We start from the raw sequence: 17,243 nt of genomic DNA, 5'->3' as shown, positions 1-17,243 counted from the left end.
GGACTCATGTTATAAATGAGCAGATCTGGAAGACAGTGAAAAGTACTTGCACATTTGTTTTGAAAAGAGCCAAGGTTTATCCATCTGTCACAAGTACTTATATTGAAATCAGAGGCCACTGTAAGGAGTGTTCTGGTCTTCTTGACATGAGTTGTGACAGAGAGCCTGCAATTAACAGCCCGATGGTGCTTAACTGTTGCATCACAAACAATGATGACTCCCTGCTCACTGACTGTTCAAAGCGCTTCATGTCTGGACAGTTGCATGTACAGATAGCCAAAGAACTATGTGAGGGCAGAATGGAACCCCATGTGTGGCGTGCATCGCAGGCAGAGAAGTTGATGGAGTTTGGAGATCCTGAGCCGAGTCATCTACCAAATTTGGCCACCCTGCGCAAAACAAGAAAAAAATGATGTGGAATTAGGTGACAAAGATCCCATTTTTTCATTGCAGCTACTGAAGTACAGTGCACCCCACGGTAGCAGAATTAAAGACATTGGACTGGACAGGTTTTTCTGTCACTACTGGAGTCAAACACAAATGCATGTGTACAAGACCTTATGAAAGAAATCTCATGCAACAGTGTGTTTTGATGCAACTGGCTCAGTAGTCAAAAAACTGGTGAGACCAAATGGCTCCTCCGGTCATATCTTTTTATATCAGGGTGTTCTCACAGGGCATAACAGCTCTAGTGTCCCAGTGGTGCAAATGTTGTCAGAGAAACATGATGTGAATGCTATCACACAGTGGCTGACAGAATGGATTCGCGCAGGTGCACCTGTTCCAAAAGAAGTTGTGAGTGATTTTTCTCTGGCCATTCTTGGAGCTCTGGTCAAGGCTTTTACCCCTCACCCTGACCTCAAGGCCTACATCAATGAATGCCTTAATGCATTGCTTGGGAACCCATCTGCAAAACTGCCCCCTTGTTTTGTCAGGGTTGATGTGGCACACTGCATTAAGATGATCTGCCAGTGGGACTGCCTGAAAAAGAAAACACATCGTGTTAAAGATTTCTTTGTGAGATCAATAGCACAGCTTGTCAAGTCACAATCTGTTGAACATGTAAAAAACCTCATACATGCCATCACTACTGTGGCACTCAGCGAAGCAGAGGGCAATGACAGTTCAGGGGCTCCTCTCCCATCAGAAAGGTGCAAGAAATACCTGAAAGCTCAAATTGCAGAGGAGGTTGTCATCATTCCAGATGAAAAAGTTGAGGGAAAGGAACTAGTGGATGCATTTGGTCATATCCAGACAACCGCCCGACAGTGGGTAACTGAAATAAGTGAGGAGAGCAGGTCACTTGCCAAGGCTGATGGAGACAGAGATAACATCCACTTCCTCACTGAGATTATTCCCCACATAATAAGACTCGGAAGTTACTTACCAGTCTGGACAGGAATAATGGTCCCTCTTTTCCGAAGCACCAGCATCACTGCAAGCTCAGCTGCTGTTGAAGCAGCATTCAAAAACATTAAACATGGACTTTTCAAGCATGAAAACCTGCCTATTCGGGTGGATCGATTCGTGGCTCGTCATCTTTCCTTCATCGATGGAAACATGCGGATTTTTTCTGCAAAACAAAAAACAGAGGAGAATGCAGTTGATTTAATTACTGTCACAGGACCTGACCCTGTCTCCACTACTGCCAACAGTGTAAAAGATGAAAGAAAAAAGGATGTTCATGCTTGTGAGGAGTCTGCTGCTGCTGCTGTAAACATTGTTCAAACAGATGAGGATGCTGTTGAAAACTGGAGAGGCCTAGCAGTTCCACCAAAAAAAAGGAAGATGAGTTCTTACCTTGCTCCTTGTCCTGAATGGCTGCACACAGACCCATCTGTGGACCGGAAAAGTGCAGCTGTTAAAAAACAGAAAAAAAAAACAGCCTGTTAAACTTGGCAAATCAAGAGTGTCAGAGCTTAACACTTGTGCATTTGATGCAGTTCTTCAGAGTTCATGTTGCTCTTTTTGTGACAGCTATTCTTTTGAAAACATTGTAATTCGCCAGGTATATGACAAAAAGTTCCTCGAGCTGGTTAAAACTATTGTCACAAAGGGTGTAACCCAGCAGGTATACTCACAGAGGGCAGAACTGCTGAGGGGAATGTTCAAAGCTGTCCACCTGAAATCTTGTTCCCTCCAAATTGATGCACAATGCCACATCTCTGCTGTAATTGAGAGAACCATGAGGACTCTTTCAAGTGTTTGTTTCACAAAACAATGTTCCTCACAGTACTGTGATCTAAGCAAGCAAGTCACTAGGGAAGTTCCACTTGTGTCTACCCACATTGCGGTTCTGCAGACGTGTGGCATGTCTCATCTTGAGGTGGCTGTGGAACAAGGACTCAACCTTCCTGACTCTCCATGCCTCAGGCCAATCCAAAGCCCATCTCAGTGTCCTCCTGAATTAAAAAAACAAGACTGCAAGACAGGAAAGGTTCTGTGTTCATGGAAGGTGACCCACAGCTACAGTCTAGCAGAACTTGTGTGGATTGACACTGACCTTGGCAGCCATTCTTTCAGAACTCCATCACAGACAAATGCCTTACAGAGCGAAGTTGCATTATCTGAATTTCCCTCCAGGCTGGTGCTCCAAGGGAAGACGGTTATTTTGAGGGCAGTCATTGCTTTCCAGGGAGGCTTGACCCAGGATGCTCTTGGACATTATGTGGCATATTGCAAGAGGGCTGCATCTGTCTGGGAGATGTATGATGACCTGGGAAGTGTAATTTGCAAAATTGCTATTAACTGCTGCAAAGCCACAGCAGCAGAAATTAATACGAAAAAATAACACTGAAAACGGCATCGTTACACTTTTTTCTATAGTGAAAAACTGTTCCGTGACATATTTACCTTGAGTTCTCCTTTCATCGGCGGCGCAGGATGTTGAAATATGGAAAAAAAGTTACAAGACCACGTGGAATTAAAAGATAAATACGGCAGCACGAGAAAAGCCTTCGGGCTTTAACCGAACATACAGGTAATAAGCGCACAAGACCATTTCCGGGGAATCCCCGGAGGGAGGGGTGACGTCATCGCCCGACAATAAGACTTAAAATATCTATAAAACCAAAACAGCACAAAGGAAAATATTTACAGCACAATCCAGCACAAACGAAGCACAAACAAACGCGACCATTCTGGGTCGATTCGGAGCAGATGGGGGGCTGAGTGACGTCATCGCGTGAAATTAAAATGCGCTATTTCTATAAATTCATAATATCACAAACAAAACTTTTTACAGCACAAACCAGCACAAACGAAGCACAAACAAACAAGACAATTCCGGGTCAATTTGGAGAAGATGGGGGGCTTGGTGACCTCAGGATGACCTATATAATAATCTTTAATAACTCAAAAACATAAACAGCACAAATGAAACTTTTCACAGCACAAACCAGCACAAACGAAGCACAAACAAACGCGACTATGATCCCGAAGTTTTGCGTGGGGTGGGGGGCCAACTTCACGCAGGTTCATGAACCTAGGTCATGAGAGAGTAGCCGTCACACAGCACGTCCCGTTAGAATGCTAACTTTCGGAAAAATTTGCGCGAAATCTAACGCCGCGACCAGACAAAATGTATTGAAATATACACATAAATGTATTATTTGGATAGTTTTTTTTATGGTAGTTTGAAAGATTACATGTTCAGGGACTGAATAAGCCCAAAATCTAAAAAATGATCAGTGGATAAAAAATGGGTGTTTTTGCCTGCCTCATAAACTTTCAACTTGAGTTTACATCGGTGTAGGAGACAGTGGACTTCGTCTTCAGGGAGGAAGGCAGCGCGGGCACAGGTCCAGCATCCAAGACATCTTTTAAAAAATGGCTGAGCAAAGACGTTTCGAAGCGCATGCGCATTACAAAATGTTTGTATGTTGAGTTTAGGAACAGTAGGAAATAAAACAACCTGACATGCTGTCCAAGCTCTAGTAAGTCCCTGAAATAACTATGTAAGTGTTCTTTTTTAGATGAACGAAACTCAATGTATCGTATTATTTAAAAACTTAAGATAAAACAAGAGTCTACTTTATTTATATCCTATTTTGATTACATGTGGTTGTGAAAGTAGCTACTTTATTATTATTTTTTTGTTCTGCATGTTTAATGTTTTGATGTTGGTGTGTCAGCGTATTTAACTGTACTTCCCACCGTTTTTAAATGTTATTTTACTGGGAATGTAGCCCAAGTTGACCTAAGGATCTAGTTGGAAAAATAACTATTGGCCTATCATTACAATTACTTCAATCTGCCATGAAAACAAAGACTACTAACCACTGCTCCCAATATACAAAATGTACCTTAACTTTTGTATTTGGTTGTTGTGGAACTTTTTAATACAAATTATGTGTCAGGATTACAACGACATATTACTTTTCATGGCAGATCTTATGCCTAGCTAAAGTATGAAGGCTTTTATGTAACATTTTATTCCAAAAAACATTTATTTACTGGATTTACTGGATAACAAAAGTAGATATCCACAAATCCCTCTGTAATTTTTTTCCATCTAATATGTCAACAAAATGAAAGGAATTTTGAACCTGGCTTTATCACATGATCAGATTTCGTTTTTCAAAATGTATGCAAATGTGCGCATATTTAGTTAGACAGTGCCTAATTTGCATACTTAAACATTAAAATACATTTTTTTTCTCATCTTTACATAAGTAATCAACTGAGAAAGTTTCATGGGGATATCTATTATTTTTTTTAAAAATCCCTATTCACCTGTAGTGTCTCGCCTTAAGAAGTTGGAAACGTAGAATTAAGATGTTTTAATTTGAAGAATAAACGACAGGTTGGCCTTTCTTTGATAGATAATACCCCTGATCGCTGTCCACTTGCACTTTCTTTTTTGTATTTCATTTGGACTGTTTTTTTAACTTTGCACTTATATCTTGACACTTTATTCTTTAGTTGACACTTTATCGTTGGTTACATTTTTTCTAGAACTGCACTGTCATTCATTTACTGCTCTGTGTGCCTTTGAATTCCACCCCCTGGGACAAATAAAGCTTTTTTCTTTTCTTTTTTAAAATTGAATCTATCTCATCCTCTTTGTTCAGAGTTAAGGTGAGAGTGTGAGACTTGTTTTGATGATGTGGACTAAATAGTAGGACCAACTGAAGTGGTTAGTGATGGGAGCTGTCATGGCGCTGCTAATGGTTCCAGAGGCAGAGAAATTGCTGATTATCATCATGGAGTCAATGTTTTAGGGTAGGACACTTATCAAGCACAGATAATTTAGTTCACTTATGATCATGTACAGTGGGTTAGCCAGGCCTACGCTGGCCCCCATCGTTTGACACCCATCAACTGTTGAAATAACTGTCCTGTTACTGTTTAACGACATCTTCTTGGCCAGGGCTACACCCACCACAGGTGAGTGAAGGAGAAGCACCTCTTGGGTGCGATCTCTGCCTGGATGTGCCTCTCGGGATAGGTGTACTATCTGCAGGGACGCCTTGATTTCCCTGTTGTAGAAGATAGAGAGCATCTGTTGGGACACGTGGGCTCCTCTCTTGTGTCAGATGAAGTCTTCTCAGGGATACCTTGATCCTGTCCCTGATGACAGATTGAGTGTCTGTGCTTTAGTTGGGCTTCTCCATTGGGATGGAAGGACTCCAGGAGGAGTCTTGATACCTTCCTCTTGAGGGAAGGAGTGTTCTACAGAGTGCTTGGGCGTCCTCTTTGGGAGCGTTGCAGTGTCTGTGGTACTGCTGGTCTTCCCTTTTGTGTCAGGTGGAGTGTCCCATTTCCGCTTATTGATATGGTGTTGTGTCTCGAAGGAGCCTGGTTTCCCAAAGAGATGGATGTAGTGGAGGGATGCCTGTACACTCATCCGTTCTCTGCGGGAATCTAGGTATTCTGACGGACACTCCATCTTATCCGAAGGTGGAAATCCAGGCATCCTAAGAGATATTCCATCTGATACGGGGGGAGTCCAGGAGTACCTGCAACGTTCCTGAAGAGGGAGTTCAGGTGTTCCGCCGAACACTTCCTTCCTCAAGAGGGAGGTGTCAAGACTTATTAAAGGAGGATTCCAACTGAGGTACAGATGCTCAGTCTGTTGTCAGGGATAGGGTTGAGGTGTCCTTACAAAGACTCAGTCCAGCACAGGGCGGAGCCCAGGAGCCCCCACAGATGCTCTCCATCTTCTGTAACGGGGATGTTGGGGCATCTCTACAGACAGTGCATCTATTCCGAGAGGTATATTCAGGCAGAGATCGTATCTAGGGGTTGCTTCTCTTTCACTCACCTGTGATGGCTGTGGCCTTGACCAAGATGGGTATGTGTTGTTAGTCAGTGACCTACTTCGGCCGAGGGTTTCGACCCACAACTGTGACACCCTCCTCCAGGCAGCCAGCTGGTCTCCTCTTTCCTACTCCACGGCACCCTGGAAGGCCCTTTCTGTTTCCCTTGTCCTGCGGGACACCGTCTTCCCCTCCATTCCTATCACACCAACGGTTGTGGGCATCTAACATGCTGGCTGAGCAGGGAATCTCTCTCTCCTGTCTCCAAGGTGTTGGCCTGTGTCACGAGCATCTTGTCATCTCCATCTGACGGGGTGGTGTCAAGGTGACTAATCCCTGTAGAGTTTGCACTGTGGATCCTGAGGACATCCTTGGAAGATGGACTCGTCTCGTATGAATTTGGGCTTCTGAAGGACTCCAGCAGGGTAATTTAAGTCTTGATTTATAGATGATTAACAGAAGCTGTTGCTGCCATTTCCTCTACTTCTGCTTCTTGTATTTCTGCTTTTACATCTTCTTCTTCTATTACTATTTCTTGTTCTTCTACAGATACTTTTACTTTCTTCAGCTTCTTGTTCTAGTTTTACTACTGTTTGTCTTCTACTTCTACTTGCTATTTCATCTTCTTCTACTTCTTCCACTTTTTCTTCATCTTCTGCTAATTTTTCCATGGCTTTTGCTGGTTCTTCTTCATTCAGCAGTGTTTCCGCAACATTTCAGCAGGAAGCATTTACATGCATTTTCCGCAAGGAAATGCAAATTGTCTAGTTATTATTAGTGTGAATGCTTCAAAGCATTCACAATATCCAAATCTTTATTATTATTAGTGTGAATGCTCATCACTGCAGCGTCAGGCTTTGTTCAAAAGGTAAACAATCTATCAGGAGAAAATGATGACAAACTTGAACAAACTAGGAAATTAACTTTCTGGTTGTTTTTTCTTCTATTTAAGGCTCTGCTCCTCTTCTTCACCTCTGTTAATACTGTGATGTTGTCCTTACACCAGACGCTGACCAAAGAACTGCAACCAACATTTCTACAGTCAACAGTCAAAAGGTCAAACATTTCAGAACTTTACACCTCCACTCATAAACTGACATTTTAGTGATTTTTTTGTTTAATGAAAAATTGACACATTCCCAGAACACTGGTGTAAAGAAATGACTGCTTCTCTTGATAAGACAAACCAATTTGAACTTTTTTTTAGTATTGTTATTTTTTACGTTTTTTTGTGTGATTTTATTTCATTTAATTTATTTTATTTTCATGCCAACTCTCCCTCTCATCATTCATCTGTTTTCTATTCAGAAGACTATTAACACATCTGGGAAGGGAGTAACACGTTTGTTTGTTTGCTAAATGCATCTGAAGTAACTGAAGTCCGTAGGTGGACTCAGTAGTAATCTTAATTGAGGCTTGTAAACACAATATTAAATCTGGGCCCCTGCTCTACCTTTAAGTTGAAAGAACAGGCTGACCAGTGGGAATACTGTAGTACATTTAAAGAAAATGAAAACCGGATTTAGGGATGACAATGCATAAATACTAATACTTACTGCTTATTTGATTTTTATTTCTTTTCATTTATTTTATTGTCATGCCTCATCGTTCATATGTTCTCAAATCAGAAGACTAATTGATATATTCTTCATAATTTTCTACATTTTTGTATTAATTTATAATTGTATATATATTGTTCTTTGCATTTATTCATTTATAATTATTCATTTAAGATTACATTGAACGTGAAATATTAAGATATACTGTATCACATATCTGTATCATTCTATTATTGCTGTATTTATACAACTTGTTTATGATTGCACCTCTTGCTAAATGCCAATATTGAGCTATCCTGTATCATGTCTTCCTATGTTGATTAATTTTATTGTACTATGTTTTTAAATTACATTTCCATCACCTTTCTATATGAATATATTACAAATTATTTGATTTTCATTCCCTCTTGTTTTTTTTACTGCATTATTGTGCACTTTGCATTATTGTTTTTTTTTACGTTCAGAAAACATTTTGTTTAGCTGTTTTACTTCCAGAAAAGCCTCATTATTTATGTGTTTTGTTTTTAATTTCAGAAAAGCATTGTTTTTTTTTCTTGTTAAATGAAACAAAATGAAGTAATCTAGCAGTTTTCATTTCATATTGACCAAATACAGACCATTTTGTAGATACAGCAACGTTATTACTTGTGTTATTATTGTATTACACTATTACAAATATACTGCTTCTTCATCTTCTGCCATTTCTTGTACTCAGAATTCAGCTCTTTGTGAGCATAAAACATACCTTCCACAGCTCTATGACAGTTCATCATGACATGCAAAAGATTAAAACTCCACTTTCTCTGGCAATTTTTTCAACACAAATAAATTACTTTGTCTTGTGCCTAACTTTTTCCTGTGCTTATTCTACTTTTTCTTCAACATTCAGCAGTATTTTACTTCTCACTCTGTCTCTCTCACACACACACATGCATGTAAGCACACCTTAACGTGATGCTGTCTGTGGTGCTGCAAGTCGGTAAACTTTAAAGCACTTTTCAGCACCTGCCCTATGGTGAAGCAGGTCACTTGTTAGCTGAGTAAATGAAAGCATGGGTACTGGAGGAAACTGGAAATTGTTAGGATTTCAGGACAAACAGAGCAACGGTTTGGACACTGTGAGCTTCAAAGCGGCAGGTTTATGCCCGCTGCAGAATGTCCAAAGGGCGGATAGAAATAGAGAGGAAGTCGCCCTGATGCTCTGGAGGATATCAGCGGGAGTGCGTGAGGCTTATGCCCACTGCAGATTGTCCATAGGGCGGATAGAAATAGAGAGGAAGTTGCCCTGGGCATCTCTGGAGGATATCAGCGGTAGTGCGCGTGGCTTATGCCCGCTGCAGAGTGCGCAAAGGGCGGATAGAAATAGAGAGGAAGTCCCCCTCATGCCACGGAGGTTACCAGCGGTAGTGCGCGCGGCTTATGCCCGCTGCAGAGTGCGCAAAGGGCGGATAGAAATAGAGAGGAAGTCCCTCTGGTGCCATGGAGGTTACCAGCAGTAGTGCGCGCGGCTTCTGCCGCTGCAGAGTGTCCAGTGTCTTAAGAAACATTTCTATCTACTTTTCTTTACCAGGGGCGGGAAGAAAAGTTTCTATCTACTTTTCCATACCAGGGGCGCGAGCCGCTGCAAGCTGTGTAGATTGGCTTTATCCCAGGAGGTGTGTTTACGCATGACCGAGAGGTACGCCAGGTCCTTGGAGGGGGTGCGCGGAGGGTGGTGAGAGGAGTGAAGTGGCCGCTCCGGAGGGCTGCGGAGGCGGGTAGAGAGGAGGCCGAGTGTGCCTCCTGGTGCTGGGCGTCTGTGGGAGACGGGGAAACTGCTGATGAGAGCTCCACACCTGGGCAGATTAAAGGAGAGGTCCCCCTGCTGGTTCTGGGTGTCTGTGGGAGAAAGACTGCCCCCTTTTGAGAGCTCCAGAGCTGGGCAGAGTGGAGGAGAGCTTTCCCTCCTGGTGCTGGGTGTCTGTGGCAGAGAAAGTGCCCCCTTTTGAGAGCTCCAGAGCTGGGTAGAGTGGAGGAGAGCTCTCCCTCCTGGTCGTGGGTCTCTGCTGGAGACAGACTGCCCCCTCATGAGAGCTCAAATTATGGCTAAAATAAAACACAAGTAGGCCTCTTGCTTCTGGGTGTGTGTGAGATCATATCATCACCAGCTTTATTGCAGACACGGGTCCATAGCATACATATCAAACACATGCACAGTAAATAGCGTTTAACAAGGAGGTGCAAAATACATGGCTCAATAAGAGTCGGCCTGTCAACGCTCCATGTCTGGGTCAAACTTCAGGAGGGCAATGCCTCCCTCTGCCGGACGTTTGGCGGGATCACGCCTCCGCTGAAAAGAGCCTCATCTGTGGCTAAAATAAAGGCCCTGGCAGGCTGGTGGTGGGGGTAAAAAATAAAACAATATAGTCCGCCTCAAGAGGGTCCATCTCTGGCTAAAATAAAGGCTGTGGCAGGCTCCGGGGGGCGGTCCATATCTGGGTCAAACTTCAGAAGGGCAATGCCTCCATCTGCTGGACGTTTGGTGGGTAATGTGTGGTACACGCCTGGCTGTTTGTGCCGACGGTACGTTGGGTAAAGTGACCGCAGATCAGAGCTCCATCTCTGGATATGTCTGGCACACGCCTGGCTGTTTGTGCCGGCGGTGTGTCGGGTAAAGTGCCTGCTGAGGAGAGCTCCATCTCTGGGTAATGTCTGGCACAAGCCTGGCTGTTTGTGCCGGCGCTGCGTCGGGTAAAGTGCCCGCTGCGTCAGGTAAAGTGCCCGCTGCTGAGAGCTCCATCTCTGGGTAATGTCTGGCACAAGCCTGGCTGTTTGTGCCGGCGCTGCGTCGGGAAAAGTGCCCGCTGCTGAGAGCTCCATCTCTGGGTAATGTCTGGCACAAGCCTGGCTGTTTGTGCCGGCGCTGCGTCGGGAAAAGTGCCCGCTGCTGAGAGCTCCATCTCTGGGTAATGTCTGGCACAAGCCTGGCTGTTTGTGCCGGCGCTGCGTCGGGTAAAGTGCCCGCTGAGGAGAGCTCCATCTCTGGGTAATGTCTGGCACAAGCCTGGCTGTTTGTACCGGCGGTGCGTCGGGTAAAGTGCCCGCTGCGTCGGGTAAAGAGCCCGCTGAGGAGAGCTCCATCTCTGAGTAATGTCTGGCACAAGCCTGGCTGTTTGTGCCGGCTCTGCGTCGGGTAAAGTGCCCGCTGCTGAGAGCTCCATCTCTGGGTAATGTCTGGCACAAGCCTGGCTGTTTGTGCCGGCGGTGCGTCAGGTAAAATGCCCGCTGCGTCAGGTAAAGTGCCCGCTGCTGAGAGCTCCATCTCTGGGTAATGTGTGGCACAAGCCTGGCTGTAGCGGCACATATTTTGTGATGTTTACATTTACTAAAGCCGGGAAAGATTCCAAAATTACTGACCCTTACCATCCTAGTTTTTGGGACCCTTATGTTGGGGTGCCAAGAAGATCGAGCCGACCCTAAAAGGTTGAGCTAAACACTGCAGTCCATTGATTGGTCCCGTACAACGGGGGTGTGTGCAGAGAGAGTCAGTGGGGGGTATAGTGTTGCTTTTGTGTGTTCATGTGTGAGGCAGCTCTGTGGTAGAAGCTGTTTCAAATTCTGGTCGTGTGCACAAACAGCACCCTATAGCGCTTCCCTGAGGGCAGAGAGCTGAACATGGTGTGTCCGGGTTGTGTGATGTCATGGATTATGGCTGTTGCCTTACAGTTGCAGCATGATCTATAAATGTGGTCTAGCCTAGCCTCTGCAGTCCTTATGATGCACTGGAGAGACTTCCTGTTTTTTGGGGTGCACAGAGTAGTGGACAAGGATCATCTCCTTCTTGGACAACAAAACACAAGACAATGTGCTAACCGGTCACAGGACAATGCTTATGAGCATGATTAGTCAATCAGTGTTTCCATTGAAGTGTATTTTACATGCGACATGATGTAATATAAATAAGTATATGAAGTGTAAATGTGCTGCTGAAGCATGTGAGCCTTTTGTGGGACAAATGGTGTTCTTAAAGTTAGAGGTTGATTTAACATCAAAGACAATGTAGGGGTTTATTTATGAGGGTATTCCTTAAGACTGAGAACAGACATTTAGGCTACATTGGGGGAGATAAGAAGTCACCTTATGGTGACCTATGGTAACCTTTGAGGCCATATGTCCTGAGGAACCACAGGGGGTGCAGGACTGTAGGAGTCTGAATGATCAAAGCTTAAATGAAGTCGTAAAGGTCTTGATGTTGTCGACCAATACTGTATAAATAAGGTTTTCTCATTGTTCGAGAGGATCACATTTGGCTGGTGACTCTCCCAGGTGCCATGGCAAACCTGGACTGATGCTGTTTCTTGACTTTGTAAATAAATGTCTTACATTACAAGCAAGTCAGTGTCAGCGGATGTTTCTTCATCATCTACACATCATCATCAAAGGAGGAGGACTGAAGAAACTACATCATATACAGGGTCACATAAAAATGACCAATCCCAAAAATGCACAAGTCTACTGAAAGAGTGTGACATTACCCAAACTATGTTGCACGACCCTGATAATGATATTTTTTTAAATATATGGAGAGCCTTTGGAAGAGTCTCGCAGTTATGTTTGAGCATGACACTGAACAACAAGTGTGATGTTGAATCATGTCTCCTGCAGTATTTATCAACTTTCATCAGCATAAGCAATCTGAGTCGAAGGAGCCTTATTATGTGGATTCATGCCTTGATGATTTCCTTGACAACATGGGTCATATGCATGACTATGGGTGCATTTCGTTTCTCTTATTTGCAGTCTCCTCGGTCCTTGGCCGAACCGGAAGTAGTTTCAGACCCTCCATGTTGAGGATCGTTCCAAAGCTCTTATAGGCTCAATCTCATGTCCCTTATTTGCACCGAGTGTCCTCTGAGTTGTCTCCTCCACTTGTGTCTTAGTCCCGCCCACCAGAGATGCACGGAGGAAACGAAGCCGAGGAGAGAGGACCGAGGAAATCAGCTTTAAGTCACATGAGACGTCGTTTCCTCGACAGCGTCACATGACGCGACATCAGCTGATCACGTTCAGCTGTCAATCAGCCTAACAGCTGTTTATGTCCACACAAACATTTCTCATCAAGCACACACACTGTATTATTTCTAATCAAACACACAGTGTTTAGTGTCTTTACCTGATAAAAAAACACTTGAAGAACAACCTGCAGTCTACTCATAACCAAAAGGACAGTTTCTACTGACTAAAAGATTTCATTTTGAATTGTCTATAATTATTTATTATTATACAGTTTTGACTTAACCTAGCCTGTATTTAGACAACGAACTCTGTATTTTATGAACAGATATTTATGTGTCAGGATACTGAAAATGATTGATTAGAATCTAAATTAAAACCGCAAGCGGTGATGAAGGGACCGAAGCACCCCGCGTGTGTTGCGACCGCGAGAGTGCGACCGCGGAAGTGCAGCTGCGACACGAGGCCAAGCAGCAGGACTTACAGTCATCGAAGGTTAAAAAAATGGGGTGTGCCGAGACATCAAAGTTTGATGGTATGCCGTGGCCACGCCCTTTGACGAAATAACGTGCGGAGCACAACGAGAGATCTTGAACATGTCTAGAATACACTGACACTGAGTTTACGATGATCGGATAAACGCTGTTTTAGGAGTTCGTTCAAATAGCTAACCTGTGACAAAGGAATTTTAGCCATTTTTATTGCATTGAAAAAAATATGGCGGACTTCCTGTTGGGTTTTGACTATTGGTGTGAGAGGATTTTATGTAGCTCCTGACATACCCAACGTGCACAAAAAATATCATGCATGTAGGACAAAAAAACGTCCAAGGGGAGGCATTTTGGAATATTTCAAGGGGGCTTCACTGAGTCATTTAGCCACGCCCAGTTTTTATACCAACATGTCTAGTTTTGTGTTTCTACTGGGATCATGTGTGTGATGTTTGATGAGTGTATGACTATATTAAGGCCTGTAACAAACTACTTCCTGTTTGTGACGAACAATGCTTCCGTATGACCACGCCCTTTGAGGAAATAACGTGCAGAGCACAACGAGAGATCTTCAACATGTCTAGAACACACTAAGATTGAGTTTGCGATGATCGGATAAACACTTTTGGAGGAGTTCGTTCAGATAGCTATCCTGTAAACCGCGAATTTCAGCCATTCAAAAAAAAGATGGCGGACTTCCTGTTGGGTTTTGACCATGGGTGTAAGAGGATTTTATGTAGCTTCTGACATGCCCAATGAGCATAAAAAATCCCATGCATGTAGGACAAAGAAACCTCTACGGGGAGGCCATTTTTAAGATTTCATGGGGGCGCCACTGAGTCATTTAGCCACACCCACTTATCATAACAACATGACAAGTTTAATTTTTCTACAGGGATCATGTGTCTGATGTTTGGTGACTCTACACCTATATTAAGACCCATAACAAACTACTTCCTGTTTGTGACGAACAACGCGTCCGTATGACCACACCCTTTGAGGAAATAACGTGCAGAGCACAACGAGAGATCTTCAACATGTCCAGAACACACTGACATTGTCAATGTGTCAATGGGATAAACGCTTTTGGAGGAGTTCGTTCAAATAGGTAACCTGTGAAACGTGAAGTTCAGCCAATCAAAAAAAAAATGGCGGACTTCGTGTTTAGTATTGACTATGGATGTAAGACGATTTTTTGTAGGTCCTGACATTATGAACGTACAAAAAAATTGTCATGCATGTAAAAGAAAAAAACCTCTATGGGGAGGCCTTTTAGAAAGGTAAAATAGGGGTGCGCCGAGACATCAATGTTTGATGGTACGCCATGGCCACGCCCTTTAACGAAATAACGTGCGGAGCACAACGAGAGATCTTCAACATGACTCGAATACACTGACACTGAGTTTACGATGATCGGATAAACGCTGTTGGAGGAGTTCGTTCAAATAGCTAACCTGTGAAACTTGAATTGTGGCCATTTTTGTTGCATTCAAAAAAATATGGCGGACTTCCTGTTTGGTTATGACTATAGGTGTAAGAGGATTTTATGTAGGTCCTGACATGCCCAATGAGCATAAAAAATTTTGTGTATGTAGGACAAAAAAACCTCAATGGGGAGGCCTTTTTGAAAATTTCAAGGGGGCGCCACTGAGTAAATTAGCCACGCCCACTTTTTATGCCAACATGTGTAGTTTTATTTTTCCACTGGGATCATGTGTATGATGTTTGATGAATGTATGACTATATTGAGGCCCATAACAAACTACTTCCTGTTTGTGACGAACAACGCGTCCGTATGACCACGCCCTTTGAGGAAATAACGTGCAGAGCACAACGAGAGATCTTCAACATGTCAAGATCACACAAACACTGACTTTTTGTCAATCAGATAAACGCTTTTACAGGAGTTCGTTCAAATAGGTAACCTTTAAAACGAGAATTTTCGCCATTGAAAAAAAATATGGCGGATTTCCTGTTTAATTTTGACTGTGGGTGTAAGAGGATTTATTGTAGGACCTGACATTCTGAATGTACAAAAAAATTGTCATGCATGTCAGAGAAAAAAACCTCTATGGGGAGGCCTTTCAGAAAGGAGAAATAGGGGTAAGCCGAGACATCAATGTTTGATGGTACGCCATGGCCACGCCCTTAAACGAATTAACGTGCGGAGCACAACAAGAGATCTTCAACATGTCTAGAATACACTGACACTGAGTTTACGATGATTGGATAAACGCTGTTGTAGGAGTTCGCTCAAATAGCTAACCTGTGAAACGTGAATTTCGGCCATTTTTGTTGCATTCAAAAAAATATGGCGGACTTCCTGTTTGGTTATGACGATAGGTGTAAGAGGATTTTATTTAGCTCCTGACATGCCCAATGACCATAAAAAAATGTGTGTATGTAGGACAAAAAAACCTAAATGAGGAGGCCTTTTTGAAATTTTCAAGGGGAATCCACTGAGTCATTTAGCCACGCCCACTTTTTATGCCAGCATGTCTAGCTTTATTTTTCCACTGGGAGCATGTGTCTGATGTTTGGTGAGTGTATGATTATATTAAGGCCCGTAACAAACTACTTCCTGTTTGTGACGAACAACGCGTCCGTATGACCACGACCTTTGAGGAAATACCGTGCAGAGCACAACGAGAGATCTTCAACATGTCTAGAACACACAGACCTTGACGTTGTGTCAATCAGATATAGGCTTTTGTAGGAGTTCGTTCAAATAGGTAACCTGTTAAACGCGAATTTTCGCCATTAAAAAAAAATATGGCGGACTTCTGGTTTAGTTTTGACTATGTGTGCAAGAGGATTTATTGTAGTTCCTGACATTATTAACGTACAAAAAAATTGTCATGCATGTCAGAGGAGAAAACCTCTATGGGGAGGTCTTTCAGAATGGTAAAATAGGGGTGAGCCGAGACATCAATGTTTGATGGTACGCCATGGCCACGCCCTTAAACGAAATAACGTGCGGAGCACAACGAGAGATCTTCAACATGTCTAGAATACACTGACACTGAGTTTACGATGATCGGATAAACGCTGTTGTAGGAGTTCGCTCAAATAGCTAACCTGTGAAACGTGAATTTCGGCCATTTTTGTTGCATTCAAAAAAATATGGCGGACTTCCTGTTTGGTTATGACGATAGGTGTAAGAGGATTTTATGTAGCTTCTGACATGCCCCATGATCATAGAAAATTTCGTATATGTAGGACAAAAAAACCTCAATGGGGAGGCCTTTTTAAACATTTCAAGGGGGCGCCACTGAGTCATTTAGCCACGCCCACTTTTTATGCCAACATGTTTAGTTTTATTTTTCCACTGGGATCATGTGTCTGATGGTTGGTGAGTGTATGACTATATTAAGGCCCATAACAAACTACTTCCTGTTTGTGACGAACAACGCGTCCGTATGACCACGCCCTTTGAGGAATTAACGTGCAGAGCACAACGGGAGATATTCAACATGTCGAGAACACACTGACATTCTCATTGTGTCAATCGGATAATCGCTTTTGGAGGAGTTCGTTCAAATAGCTAACCTGTGAAACGCGAATGTTCGCCATTGAAAAAAAATATGGCGGACTTCCTGTTTGGTTTTGACTATGGGTGTAAGAGGATTTTATGTGAGATCTCGCATGCTGAATGTGCCCAAAAATTTTCGTGCACGTACGATGAAAAAACCTCAATGAGGAGGCCCTTTTGAAAATTTGAAGGGGGCGCCACTGAGTCATTTTGCGAATTTTTTTCATGAAATGGCGAAAATATCAAATTTTTCGCCAGATCCGATGACGTTGGAGATTTTGATGAGTTTTCATTCACGTTCAAGCCGTCAAAAATGGCTCCAAAGAGACGGACCGAAAAAAATAAAAAAAAAATAAGAGGATTTTATGTAGCACCTGACATGCCCAATGAGCATAAAACATTTCATGTA

The 17,243-nt window shown here is 43.1% G+C and overlaps 2 long non-coding RNA genes across 3 annotated transcripts; both read right to left on the bottom strand.

Annotated features, from left to right (window-relative positions):
* Positions 1–587: 587 nt before the first annotated feature.
* Positions 588–1,834, bottom strand: LOC306830060. Its single transcript, XR_013779922.1, has 2 exons — positions 1,388–1,834; positions 588–1,276 (listed from the first exon to the last, which is right to left on the bottom strand). It is a non-coding gene; the product is annotated as an uncharacterized lncRNA (long non-coding RNA).
* A 277-nt stretch (positions 1,835–2,111) lies between these two features.
* Positions 2,112–3,333, bottom strand: LOC306830061. 2 transcript variants are annotated; one of them, XR_013779923.1, is made up of 4 exons: positions 2,854–3,333; positions 2,504–2,716; positions 2,288–2,402; positions 2,112–2,168 (listed from the first exon to the last, which is right to left on the bottom strand). It is a non-coding gene; the product is annotated as an uncharacterized lncRNA (long non-coding RNA). The 2 variants fall into 2 exon arrangements; XR_013779924.1 differs by having other exon boundaries at positions 2,130–2,165.
* Positions 3,334–17,243: the final 13,910 nt, after the last annotated feature.

Source organism: Symphodus melops (assembly GCF_947650265.1).
Source record: "Symphodus melops genome assembly, chromosome: 10".
NCBI lineage: Eukaryota > Metazoa > Chordata > Actinopteri > Labriformes > Labridae > Symphodus > Symphodus melops.
The sequence above is the reverse complement of the archived record's forward strand: the minus strand, read 5'-3'. Positions and strand labels throughout refer to the sequence as shown.